This window comes from Rhea americana, unplaced genomic scaffold (genome assembly GCF_003343005.1).
Source record: "Rhea americana isolate MKP2758 unplaced genomic scaffold, rheAme1 scaffold_187, whole genome shotgun sequence".
Taxonomy (NCBI): domain Eukaryota; kingdom Metazoa; phylum Chordata; class Aves; order Rheiformes; family Rheidae; genus Rhea; species Rhea americana.
Window position 1 is genome coordinate 1,316,220 of NW_028186005.1, and position 14,484 is coordinate 1,330,703.

At 38.8% G+C, this 14,484-nt stretch overlaps 1 protein-coding gene across 3 annotated transcripts in view; it reads left to right on the forward strand.

Moving 5' to 3' along the window:
• Positions 1-14,484, forward strand: part of MOB2 (MOB kinase activator 2) — a 115,706-nt gene that overhangs the window by 69,871 nt on the left and 31,351 nt on the right. The gene's annotated exons all lie outside the window — the stretch shown is intronic.

Consider the following 14,484-nt stretch of genomic DNA (forward strand, 5'->3'; position numbering starts at 1 on the left):
CTCAAGCTTTTTTCTGACATGCGTGAGTGGGCTGAACAGCTCCCCTTGCTTTTTCCCTCTCCAGCCTCAAGTCCAAGTCTCTTAGTTTTTCCAAATTATTTTCCTGTGTTCTGGAGCAGTTTTGACTTCCTCCCACAATAATATCTAACACAACAGCCTGACAGTGGAATAATGGAATAAGGAATTAGGTAGAATTTTTCTCTATATACACTCTCACCAGTCTTATTTATGGGAGCTGATGTAATTACACAAATTGGGAATTGTTCTTTGTTTTTATTTTGCTTGCAAGGATGCGTATGAAGCTRTTAGCATAAGCATGTGGTTTAACAGTAGCTAAACTATTGTAAAGGCAAACGTCCAGTGAAAGGGACTTTCTGTCCTTAGGTGTGTTTCAGCAGTTTATCTTAAGTGCCTGTGATTCTGATCTTACCCCATAGTGAGCTGCTTCACAGTGCTAAAGTAGCAGAAAACTAGAGCTGTGGAAAAAAGCACCCAAACTCACAGTTTGGGCAAGGAGAAGTAAACAGAAATGCTCCTTTCTGAAGCAACTAGCTGATAGAGTGGCTTAGCGGCATCTCCAAAAGATGTCCTTGGAGGATTTCAGAAGAGATCCCAATGAGCGTTTTGTAGTCGGAGACTGCTAAAGAACACTGCTCAGGAGATTCAGTGGCCCTGTGGGTTGACCACATAGGGACTAATTAAATATTCATCCAGTATAAACAATGTAATGAAATATAGCTCTAGCTCGGTGGGTTTTTAGAAAGTAAAATTTTCAGTTAAAAGCTTTAAAAAGACTATCTGAATGTAAATTTAGTTTTATTTCTCTTTGTCCATCCACTAATACCTGAACAACATTACAGCTTTTGGATTCTCTAGTATTTATGTTTGTGCAGAGCAGATGTTTGTTGCTTTCATTGAAATGCAAGGCCGTTGGCAAAGGGTTACAAAAGCAGAACAAGTGCCAAGCAGCTGATCTGTTTCTCATTGCCAGATTGTTTTTCTTAAACAACGATCTGCTAAATAGAAGTTATGGTACAAAAGCAGGTGTGTACTGTAGAGGGGGGAAATCTGTTTTTTCTTTTCTTTGCTTTTTGTTTCCTTTTTCTTTCCTTCCTTTCTTTCTTTTTTTTTTCCTKTTGCATGGTGAGAGAGCATGAACTTTTAAGTTTTGTTGGAAGTTGATTATCTTGAATGGAAGTGGGGCAGTAAATGAAGCACCAAAGAAGTCCTGTTACAGCTTTCACTATAATAGAGGTATAACATGTTGAAGCTGGGAGAGATGTGCAAGTTCTGACTTGCATAATGGCAATCTGTTAAGCCTTTTGTTTCTTATCCACCAGACAACTCCACAACCCTTGAAATATGTGGAGTGTGTTTATGAAGAGGGTGAGGGTGTGTAATGTTTTCAATGAATTCGGGTATGGATGTATTTTCCTTGTGTTCTGTACATTAGAAGTTGCATAGTTGAAGTTAAGCGAATGACATTGTTGTGGGATAGTGGGGGCACTATTTGTTTTAGCTTTTTTCATTGCTGCTGTCTGAATATGTTTCTYATAAAAGATGGGAGAATGCACTCGTCTTTCTCTGAGCATAAGGGAGGAGGGCGCTCCGAGGAGGACGAGGCTTGGGAGGCAACAGACAGGAAAATGCGCTGCCCAGCATTTCACACTAATGGTCATGTTAGCAGATGATAAGCTGCGCTCATTCAAGTTTTTAGGCAGTATCATCTTCCCCTTCTCCCTTCTATCCAGTCCTTTGGGTCAGATAGTTTGACTTGAATCAATAGTGTATTTGGCTTAAGAGTATTCAGGGATTACAGTGGAAGCAACACAGTGATAAAGGAGAGCTAATTTTATGTCGAAGAGGACATAAAATTTTTGCCGTGTGCTCTSCATTTGTTTCCTACAACCTAATTTTTGAATGAATACACTGCAACTTTTTTTTTTTCCTGTGGTTGTAGGTTAGAAAGAAAAGAAAATGAATTTCAAGAAAAAAAAGTTATTTTCTCCTTGAGGTTTTTAATAAAAGGTAGCACAACCAGTGTGGGATGAAATGTTCTTAATTGCTACCGAGCAGATTAAGTATTTGTAAAACAAGGGCTATATTACATTTATAGCCATTCTGTCTGGAGAATATAAGTAGTTTGCTGATTTTATTTGAGCAGGGAAAGAAAAAACTATGAGAGTACTAGCATTTTTTTATTGTCTTAGGATAGAAGTATTCTCTGAATTACTAAAAGTTAGTATTAGAAATGTAAACAGAAAATATTTTTAACCTTTCAGCATTACCTGATGAAATAATGTTCCCTTAGTCTGTTGGGGAATGAAGATCCAAATAAAGTTCTGTTTGCTTGTTCATCCATGCTAAGATTTGAAACCTAGCTTCAGATCTTTTGATCAGTTACAGTTATGTTTTCTTGAACTGGCACTTGGATCCCTTCTAAATTGGAAATACAGAAAAAAAAGCCACAGTATTTAAAGACTGGAAAAAAGACTCCTTGAAATAAGACATAAAGAGATTTTTTTTTTTAATTTCTCAGAAGGTCAAAAGGTGAAAATGATATCTAGCTAATAAAGTTAAYGAGAAAAGCTATATTCAGACAGAGAAAGGGTAACAATCATCATTGGAACAATAATCTGCTGTTAAAGCCAGGAATTCTCAAATAGTCAAAGAATGTGCGTTGTAACAACGGATGTGATCAGCCAGTGAAACAAATTACTGAAAAAAAACTGATTTTTCTTTGCTGTCAGATATGCAAGTTAAAACCAGATGCCTTTCTGGAAAGTGTGCCAGTTAACTTTTGGGTTCACTGCAAGGGTAACTAGATGGGAGGCAAACAAAAACTGAAGGCTTGTTTTGGCCCTAACGCCTCCCCGTCTGGTTACTGTGGTGTGCTGGCGCACAGCAGCGGAGCATCCTGGGCTGAGCAGTTTATTCTGCGACCGGCACCTGATTGCCCCCGGCCTCTCCCCCAGGCCTCCCGGGAGCTGCTCTGTCAGCAGCAGCCGCCCTTGCTTGGCTGCTGCCTTCCCGTGGGCTCCCTGAGAGCAGGTCGGTGGCTGCACTGTGCCCTGCACGTGCAGCATGTTTGATTAGCGCAAGCTCCGTAAATCAGGCTTTTCAGGCAAGTGTCAGGTAGGTCCTGTGGTATATGATCCTAGTGCCACTGGAGGAAATGTGTATGAATCACCCACTGGAGAAGTTGGGTGTTACCAATGTGTGTTTTGTCTATGCTCCAAATGTCTGCTGGCATTTGTTGGTGGGCTATGAAGAGGATTTTTGAGAGTATATCTGCACTAGAAGAAACTTGAGCACAGTTATGGGCTTATTTGTTTATTTATTTATTTATTTTAACTAGTATAGCTTGTTTTGCTTGGACAGCTAGCTCAGAAGCATAGGTAAGGGGTGGCTTTAACATGCATGTGCAGAGCACAGCTTTTATGTGGAGTGCTGGGTCTATGCTGGCAGCCACTCTTTGCTAGCACGCTGTATTTGTGTAGACAGAGTATCTTCTCTGATCAAAAAAACGTATTCTCATTGTGAAATAATTAAAATACTTAAGCTATAAAAACTATAGTAGAGACACAATTATTTAGTTTATCTACAAGGTTAAAACAGATGAAGTCACCCCCAGGAAGGGGTGTGCAATGCTGATTATACCTACCTGRCAAATGCTTGTCTCTATTTACATTTGAAGATGCGATAACTATTGCATATTTGTCTTGTCTTTAAAACGAAGGTCCCCCAACAAACCATTATAAGTGAAGATAAATAGTCATAGGAGGTGAAAGATAAGAGGAGCTGTACTCTTATCTGCATGGTGCTAGTGGTTGCATCCGTACCAATTTATTCTTTCTTCAACTGGCTGCTTAAAAGGGTAAAATTATATCTAAGGAAGTAGGCAGTCTTTGATAGCCTCCCATGCCTTCCCTCCTCCCTTAGGCAGAGCAGAAGGATTTCATGGTCTGCGGTGCTGGTTGCTGTTGGGAGACCCAGCGTTACAGGGCAGTGGGTGTCTGTCACTGTGCTCAGCTGACTGATGGCAGGGCTTCGCTCACCAATGGCATTATTTCTGTTTCTGATTTATATTGTGGCATGAATCTAAACTGTGATAGATGCAGWTACTGGCATCAGTTAGGTGAATTTTTAGTTGACCTTCAACTAGTTTCTTTATAAATTTTGTCAAGAGAAAGGCCACCAGGAGACTATTATGTACAAGAACAACTAGTCAACAAGTGTAAAGGTGGTAGGGCTAGCAGTGTAGCTGTGGTCAGGTTCTGCATATACATGCACAGGAAGACAAACAAAACAAAGCCCAATTTGTGGAATACAATATTTTAATACTTTAAAAAGCAGCACTAGCAAATGTTTTGAATGTTTTCATATTAAAACAAACAACTACTGTACTTGTTTATGAAAAAAGGAGGGCTCTTTAGAAATGTTTGTATTCAATTGTCCATGTTTTCATTGTATAAATATAGAACATGCATTGGGAAGCAAAGTAAGTTTTTTTTTGAACCTGTCGAACTTTAATTCCATGTCCTTGCCCTCTCACTCCTCTGAGGAAACTGTATCATATCAAATTTGATTCTCAAAGAGGTTAGGATCCAAAATTTTTAATTTCCAGTTTAATATAGCACTTAAACACATGCATAAATTCTTCTGAAGCTGGTTGGTTCTTTATATCTATATATCTAACATATCTAAGAGCTTGGTTGGATTGGGAAGGCTGGAACTGAACCCTTAGCAGCATTCATAAACCCATTTAGATTCAGCAACAAACTTGTAGAGTAGTTGTGAACAGAATCTGCATTCTGTGTTTTACCATCCTCCAACCAAAGAAATCAAAAACTGGATTTTGAAGTATAATCAAAACCTCAAATATGAAGTGCAAATCAGTATACCAAGGTTAACATTTGCTTATTTAATTTCTTAGTTTTTTTGTGTCTTTTTTTAATGTGGCTCCTGCTCAGGTGTGGTTACACTGAGCTGGCTGACTCTTCCRCAGAGATGTGGGTATAAGTAAGATGATACAGGGCTGCATCTGTTCAGAAGAATTTTGTACGTTTCATACTTCTGGCCAACATATGGAAGAGCTTGTGCGGGGTAGATGGTATCTTCAGCAGTCTGCTGTGTTTTATTCCCAGGACTTCTGGTTAACGTGTGCAAAACAGAGATGCATCCTGTTTCTTCTCTTGGCAGGTGTGCACCTACCCATTTTATGAAAACATCAGGAGAAAATCTTGGAAAAGTCCCTTTTCCACATTTCAAAGTTAATTATTTTACTGAAAAATTAAGGATATTTTGGAACCAGAATGCTATTGTTTTTATTCCTGTTTTATGGTCTCCTCTTCCAGATAGTTAGACAAGTRTGGCAAAGACAAGGGAAAAACAGTAATGAAAGATGATGCTACTCATTTTAAAACAATAACAAAAATAAAGCTGTTGAAAGATAACTGTTCCTTTACTGGAGTAAAAAATAGTGAAAAAAATGATGGTGCTGCTCATATGTGGGTGTGTATGTGGTTATATAACCACATGGGAAAAATATTCTAACATACTAAGAATAGAGGTTAAATGTTTGTCATCTTAGTAGCATCCTGGTCATGATGCAATTCTCAGCAAAAGGTACTATAATTATACAGGAAAGCTGCTATTTGCATAGTGGAACACAATGTATTTTTCCTAGTTTCAAGTCATTTTTAGACTAGTATGTCCAAAGAGAAAAGTTCACTTAGTGTGTATTGGAGTCCAGCAGTCTGATGCATATAATGCACCTTCAAAGTGCAGAAGTAGCTCCAGATGAAGGATGAATATGTGTTCTAGTACTCTCTTTCACCTGCCCAGAAAGAAACCTAAAAATACTAAAATACTCCAGCTAATGTGTATCACTTGCATTTAGGTAAAACTCGATATATATTTATCTATGCTCAAATGATTTTACTCACACATCAGAAGTAGCAGTGGCAGAGTTAGACTTTGAGAATTTCAGAGTCCTGCTTCCGCTCTGCTTTTAGCACAGCRTATGTATTTCCTGCCTGCCCATACATTCTATCAGTAGCAATTCAATTTCAGAATTTTTTCCTACTCACAAAACAATTTTCATTCAGCATTTAAACACTATGTCTTTTACCATGTTTAGTTTTCCTAGAAACCTGTGTGACTATTCTTTTTTCAATAATCTGAAGCCTTTGCCTAATCCCCTTAATTCTTTGACGAAACACTTTCTCCTGACCGTACGTGATTATGATCGTATACATAAATGGCTTTTCTCCATTTCATGATAATTACAATGGTAGCAGCATTTCTTAGTTGCTAGGTAGGAATTACAGTAGTATGCCACTATCACCCTCTTGTCCTAGCCTCTGTACCTGTTAATATGAACATAGTCCTGAAAGCAAGTAAYTTAAAGTATACAAAAACAAAGCGTGCAAAAGCAGATTATAACAACATACTTGTATGAGCATGCAGTTGGGCTGGAGACTGCTATTTAGTGAAGATCATGTAGAATATTCTTGACAGACAGTTCATTTTCAGTTCAGTACCTTAAGTGTGAGTTTTTCTCTGCTTGAAAGCTGGCAAGGCTAGTTTTCTTACTACATTACAAAAACATGTCAAATGACAAGCTTGTCTAACCAGAACAGTGAAACACTTCTGTCAATCATTGCTCTTCTTTGTTTCCCTAGTAAATAAACAGCCTTTTGAAATTATAATGGACTATGAGGGAAGAGGTGYAAATCTAGCCAAACAACAAATTGTAGACAAAACCCAAGATTTYGGGCAAGACAGCATTGCAAAAGTTGTATATACAGCAGTGTTGTTCAAAGTCAGATCTGTACTTAATGACGTTATTTTTATTACCTATGTCTTTTTTTTTCCCTACTTGAGTTAAGATGATCTCTAAATTCAGTACTCACCCAATGTGCTTTACACTTTTTTTTTTGCTTGATCTGATGAGATTTGAGTTCTTAGAAGCTTCCTTTATTTTACTGTGTTTCTCTCTTATAATCCATGATTACCTCTTAACCAGGGTTTACAGCAGTGCAAACACATATCACTGTAATAAACTTTTTTTTTGTCTCTTAAAGTGATAATCCAACCATAATTTGGAAGACAATTCTATAAGTAGATCTTCTTATGGCCTCTGTAATTTTCTATTTTTTTAAAATTACTTTCACATATTCTGAACCTAAAAAGGAAGCTTCTGATAGTTTGAGATAATTCACTTTAGGTGAATGTTTTGTATTATTTTTGTATAGAGAAGCGATAGTTTCTATATATTTTACTTTTTTGGATATTCCTTGTGAGTGTTTTGCCACTGGTGTGATTTCACTCTGTGGCTGGCCCAGCTTGGCTTTTGCAGAAATGGTATTTAGAAACAATGAATACGATACAAAAATAACAATCCTACATATGTATTTTTTTTTTTTTTACTGCTTTGTTACTGTGTTAGACTAGTGTGCTTCCAGCATGTGTTAGTGTAGTGCCTGGACATTAAAAAGTGTGTGGTAGTCTTAATCTGGAATTGTCTTATCCTGCCACTTTTTGTTCAAAAGGTGTTCTGATTTGTGGGAATAGGTTCATCACTAGGTCATTTGATCACACAAGTTTTGTAAAGTACCTGAAGTTTCATAGCCTCCAAGTGTGAGATTTATATCAAATGGGTTCCTGAATGCATGTAAACTATTTTCTTTATAAGAAAATCAAAGCATGAAAAGTGGGTATATATTTTGGTAATTAATTTWAAAAAAATAACAAGAAATTCATTTACTTTTCATTTACTTTATGTAGTTTTGAGGGCCAGGCCTACTGAAGTGTATGTTGCGTGCAGCTGAGTTCTCATGCAGGCAGAACTGAAACACGTGTACCACAGGCCCAACACAGTGCTGCTATAAAAGCATTATGGGTTCTTCTGTAGGTACCGTGTCAACTGAGTGTCACGATTTGTCCTTTAAAATATCAAGATTTTGGTAAGAAATTCACAAAACATTATTTTAACATGCTGACAAAGGGCTGGTTTTTTTTAATGGTTGTAAATGCTTAATCAGCAGCATGTTGGATTTGATGATTCCTCAAAGACAAGATCTTCATGCTGCTTCTTTCAAGACTGTTTGAAATGCAGCCTTCTAACTTGAATGTAAGATGAGTCTCTGTGATGAATTATTTGTTAACTCCTTTCTGTCCTTCTGTAGCCCTGTGTCCCTCTGACACATGCCTTTACATGCACACTGACCAAACAGGTTTTACTTCAGAGTTGTAAAATGGTCCCTCCCCTTGGCTCATCTGCTGTGATGCGAATAGTAGTTACTCAGCTTTGCAAGGCTGAACTGGAAATTTTTATTAAATCTGACCTGTTTCAGGTTTTAAGTTAGGTACCTTATGGCATGATTTACATTGCAGAAGTTGTTATGGGCCTGCTCTAGCTCTGATACATGCTGGGCCTGCTAGGTATTACGAACTAAATATTAGCCAGGATGTAGTATGCATATTTTGAATTGTATGGGGAATGCTAATATGCCTTGGTCTGGGTGTGAACCAAGTTAATTTTGTGACTTCTGGATTTTGTGGTCCTGTTCCTTAGAGCTCCTTAGAAGTTGTACCCAATAAATTGTTCAGTAAGTGCCAGGAATTACAATGAATAGTTTCCACTGTTTAATCTTACATAATGTAAGCTATGTGGTCCATATGTTATAAGGCATACCTGGAGAAAAACCTTTCTAGAATAAATTTCTTTATTGTTTCATGAATTGTTTTTTCCCCATGCTGTCATCTCAATATGACATTATCAGATAAAATCATTTGCTGTAGTGAAATGAAGCCAGTCCTAATACCAAGACAGACAGACTTATGTTTCGTCAGTGGCTCTCCAGCTGTATGGGAAAACTTGCTGAGTTCACTCCCAGCATCTTCCCCTTTTCCTTCTGTGCCTTTCCCACCCAAGTGCAGATAGTCTTGACCAATAGCGGTGCTGACACAGATACCTCCTTTCCTGTGCTGATTACACCTTTTACTCCTTAGTCTAGAATTTCGTGCCAATTTGCAATTAGAGGGTTGTTTTCCATGCTATATTTATGCAAGTCCGTGAAAACAGTACTTGTGTTGTAAAACTTACAGAGAGAGTTCTGTATATGTGTAGCGAGTAGTTCTGAATATGTTAAATCCCTGGGGAGAATTTCTCAGCCAAGTTTTAGAAGTTTTGCCTCTTTATATGAAGCTTGAGGTCCAGCATGTTTGGGGAAGAGAAGGAAAAGGAGTCTTTCATTTTAGCTTTTCTGTATGAAATGTGTATAGTACTGATGTTTCCCTGGTGTACAGCCTATTTGAGCTTCAAAATTAGGGCAAGAAAATAAAAGGAATGGTAAAATCTGAGATGAAACTCGCATCTGTGTTATCTCTAGGAAGGAACTAACAGTGTCTCTAATGGTATAAATTAAATTAAATTTTTACAGTATGCTATGAGCAGCCCATACAGCATATCAGCAGGTATTCTAATAAGACTTTTTCCTCAGACTTGATCTGTGAGATGCATGTATCTACAGTCATCCTTTTGAGCACCCCAAATGATAGGTCTATTAGCTTCAACAGCACATCTTTACTTGTTTTTGTTTTCTTCTCTCCTTCTCCCCTACTGAAAGAAAAGCAAAGAGATACCTTCCTCTTTTAGATTGTGTCTATCACTTGAACCTCAGTGTCACCCAGAGCTATTGCTAGGCTTTTGCTACAACTTTGTAAATGGARGATAGTAGTCTTTGTAATACAGAAGATAGTTTTGTGAGGGTAATAGATTTGAGCTGCTTCTCTGCAAATATTTTCCAGTTGATTTTTCCTGTAGGACACATTAGACAATGCAGTAATATTGGAGCTTGCTCATGAGTCAGATTGATAACTTTTAAAAAATAGGATTTTTTTTTTTTTTTGAACAGTGGTAAGTTTTCAGTGATGCTACAGACTAAGGTCTGAATCTGCTTTTTGCTCTATCCAATACCAGTGTAATTCACTGATTGAGAATCTGCTTGCTATAAGTACAAAGTCTTCTGGAATATACACTCAGAAAACAAGTGTGCTGACAGYGTGTGTTTTGCAGAGTGGCTTCTGTCGCTTGAGGTAGGATAACTCAGGAGGTCTGATTAGAATGCAAATGACAAAAAGTAACTCCACAGCACTTCCCTATTGCAGAGTTTGAGCATTGTGTCCTCTATTAATAACCCTGGGTACTTTTCAGTGCTGGTAGGTATGAATATCTCTCTCGGAGCTGCTATTATTGCTGCTTCATTCAATACACACATGCTCTTAAACTCATCTATGTATGCTTCTTGATGAACCTGGCATAACTTGACATTTGAGGGGATTTCAGTACAAGAGATGTGCCCCCACACATGCTAGAATTACAATACCTTTGAGATCATGATTTTTCTATTTGGTTCATTCAGCAGTGTACACTTTCCTTTCTTCTTCCTTTTTTTTTTTTTTTGTAGCCATTTTTGTTATGAACTCTGAATTCTTCTCATTTTGTGCATCCTTTCCAAAATGCTGAAATATAAACGCTTAGGAGCTCCTTATAATGCATCAGTGATATTTTGAGGTATTGTGTTCTTCTTGCTCTGATTAGATGTTTGCTTCTCATATTATGATATTAGGTGACAGTATTTTCAACCAATTCTGTTTTCTTCCTGTTGCAGAAAAAAACTCACAGTATTGTTGAAATCAAAGAAGACGGTTGCAGGATAATATACTCAAGTCACTGACTTGTCATTGTTACCACATCTTTTGCAAAAGCAGCAAATGTCCGGCTCCTCCTCAGTTGAGAATGGGCTTCTTTTAAGCTTAGTCTTTTTATGCACTGGCTTTCTGAAATGTGCATGGCTACCGTTGATAAAGCTTTTATCAAAACTCTTTACATGGTCAGGAAGACTGATTTCTTCTGCTATTTCAAGACAGGAGCTGAAAGCATACCCTGGAAATCTCTTACTCCCACTTCCACTACCACCACCTCCATGCTACCTTTTAAGACTGAGTTGACTTTGAGCTCGGTCTGTCTTCTGTCCAAAATCCCTGCCTCTGTGGTCTGTTACAGTGTAGCTTCTCTTGGCATCTTTGCTGCTGCATGATGACGACAGAATGCAGAGCGAATATAATCTCTGTATAAATACTGCTTAAAGGCAAGCTAAATGATAAAATGTTTTCATTGCTAATTTTTGAGYATTTGGCCCAGAGAACTGGGGATGCACTGTGAGGTAATTGGAGAGGTTGCTTGGCTAGGTAGTAGCAAGGAGCAGTGAAGTCAAACAGAAAGGGCCAATTAGCTTGCAAAATTGAAACATTGTATGTCAGGCAGGGACCCACAATAAACTTCAGTTTAATTTAAAACAGAAGTTTACAATCTGACCTTACGAGGCCTCATTTCTCATAACTCAATGCGGAGTTGTACTTCAATCAAAATAATGGTTGTTATTTATTTATTTATTTTTGGGACACTGTTTGCTTGTCTGGGTTAATATGCTTTGCTTACTTTTCCAAACGTCTGGATACTAATATGCATCTCTGTGGTGGCTACTTTACACTTAACTTTTATGGAAACCTAAAGGGGGCAAATATATAARTAAATGAGCGACTGCTGCTTTTAAAATGTTTGTAAATACAAAGCATTACTCATAATATTTCTAAGTATCATTTCTTGGCTTGGTGGTCAGCTGAGGCACTAACAAGGAGTTTGGGTTTAGAGGGCATTGATCGCAAAGYGCTCTCTGGTCCTGACAGCAGCTGGGATAATGTAGAAAACGTTCCATCACTGTCCTAAAGCATATATGTTTATATGCTTTATATGATGGGAAATGAGGCTATGCTCTTCCTACTGTATAGTTTTATGACCTTATTCTGTGCCATTGTCTATTCAYTGTGTATGATGGTGATGATATTTTACTGATATGTCTATAAAACCGCCACTGTCATAAAGCATGCTGTTATATCTGTAGGCCCATGCACAGATATTTCTGTTAAAATTTTCTTGATGATTTCGGTATATAATTCAGTGACGTTTAAAGCTTGACTGGTGGATAAGGGATAGTAAGAAGCACTTTGTCGCTGTTGAAACACACTTGAATCTAACGTTGGACTCAGCAGTTGTTACATACAGAGAATGTTGAGGTGGCAGATAAAAAAGAAGGTACCGATTGATGTAAATAGCCAGAATAGCAGGTATCTTTGAGACATAGCCTTCATGAAATTCGGATACCCATCCTTACGAATATGCATAGCTAGAGATAGTACCAGTGGTTGTGTTCAGATAAATACACTGCTTTTCTGGATAGAGTACTGCTCTTTCTGGATATGACAGCTTTCAAGTAAATCCATTTATGTCTGCCTGTATGCTCTAAATCTTTCACTTTAAAATACAAGGATCCATTCTGCACATGTTTTAAGTTACTGTACATTGGTACCGTATAAATAAAAGCGTATGTGCTTAAGTGGTGCCTCCTATAATAACCTCAAGTTTCATCTTTATGATTTTGGAGTATTTAAAATTGACCTCGAGATACTGTTTTCTCCCACAAATTAAATAAAATCCGCTCATACAKGTAAGCTGTAGCATGCAGTCAGCCCAAAAGGGGAATATACTGCTTGAACAGAGGAATACTCACAGATAGAGGAAAGGCTAGAAGAGATGCTGTGAAGACATATGGTTGAAGGAGGAGACAGGAGAGCGTCAGTTTGATCCGGAATAGAGATGTGARTTGTTTATCTAGGTCAAAATAAAATGATCACAAGTTTACAAATTTGATTTTGTTTATCTGCTGGTCCTCACAGCAGTTCATCAGTTCGTAATCTTGGGCTCCCATGTAAGGTCACTGAAGCCTCTGTCTCTGAAGAAGGAATGTTTAGCTGTCAGAGTCAGGCAGAGGCCAGCTTTCCTAATACAACTGTAACATTTACCTCAGAGCTGAACTTATTTTGGTTTGACCTATGGATTTTTCTTTATCTTGGACAGACAAGAGTTTCAGTAAACTTAAGCTACTTTATCTTGCTTGCTGTTTTCAGGACAGATCTTTTAACAAAATTCTCTTTGTGCAGATTTCATTGGTGAACAAAGAAAAGCGCAGCCTCCCTTTTGGCTGGAGTCTTTCCGTTGCTTGCCAGGACTGTTGCTTATTGGCATTACTGTGACAAGTTGTTCTTATTTGGGGAAGAAGATTGAGTGGGCCTCAGATTTTTCAAAGGTTTCGATAATCTGTATAGAATGCACGGTTGCAGAGTGGAAAGCTAAACTTCTCTCTTCTGCCACAGGACGCCTGTGTTGTACCAGTGAAGTCATTAAAACTCCGTCTTGAATGGATTGCTTGAAAAGTGGGAGTAAAAATACTTCCCACTTCACAAGGATGTGGAGGCCTAACTGATTCTTTACGGATCTGACTTGGATGTGTGACTTAGAAGGCGGTGCGTAAATGAAAAATACTCTTGTCTGTGTAGGGGCACTGGGACAGAGAGTAGCACATTATTTCTCTGAATAGGATCTGTGGCTGTAGTTTCTTGGGTTTGCTTAGGTCTGTGCAAATAGCAGCTGCATTCCAGTCCACTTTGACCACCTGAAGCAAATAATGCCTTTCAGCTGGCAGTAGGAATGGCATTTTTGTTCTAGATTTAATTGAAGACCACTGTTGGCCTTCTGTTCACAAGGGCGAGATGCCAGTTTAGTAAACTAGCTGGAGGCCTTGGCAGTTTCTCTCTACTGAACTGTCCTTTGAGTTCACCTGGTGTTGGAGATGAACCTAAGATGGGGAAAACACTGTTTTGTCCAAGATGCTGTGGGTGGGTTTTTGCTTGTGAGAATGTGATATCCTCAGGGCTTTTTCTAGGTCACGTTACATCCCGTCCATCACTACTTTACTGTGATTTGCCTGTAAATGCTACTTCAGGGAGCCACTGTGCAGTGGCCAGTCAGAAAGGTAGGTGTCAGGGATGTTACATGGCTTGGCTAAAGGACTGGACGTGCAGTACCGATCCAGAGATCTATTGCTGTGTGTGGGAAGGGTCATGGCAAAATGGTCTGCAAGTGCATTACTGCAGAGCTCCTGTTTGGGGACCCTGCTTGGTCAGTCATTGACCTCTAAGGACCATCACCCAAGTGCCTGCTCTTAACTCTGGGAACCTGACCTGTCGTGACAGCAAGGCAGCGTGCTCAGCTTCTGTTCTCACTCTTTTTCACCCTTCTTCTCTTTAAACTCCTCCGATGATCTTGGTGGTGTTTCCAAGCTGAAGTATATAATGCAAAATTGTATTTCTCACACAGAGCATATTGAGCTGTGCACTTGTGCACTAGCCTGTGCCCTTATTTATGTGACACAGTCCCTAAAGAGTAACGCAAAACTTGGCTGTTCCCATGTCCAGCGAGGATCCCGGCGGGATCCGCCTCGCGGAGGGCACGTGCCGCCGGGCGCAGCGCGATGCCCGGGTCGGCCGGCGCGGCGCAGCCCGGCGCGGCTGCTTTGC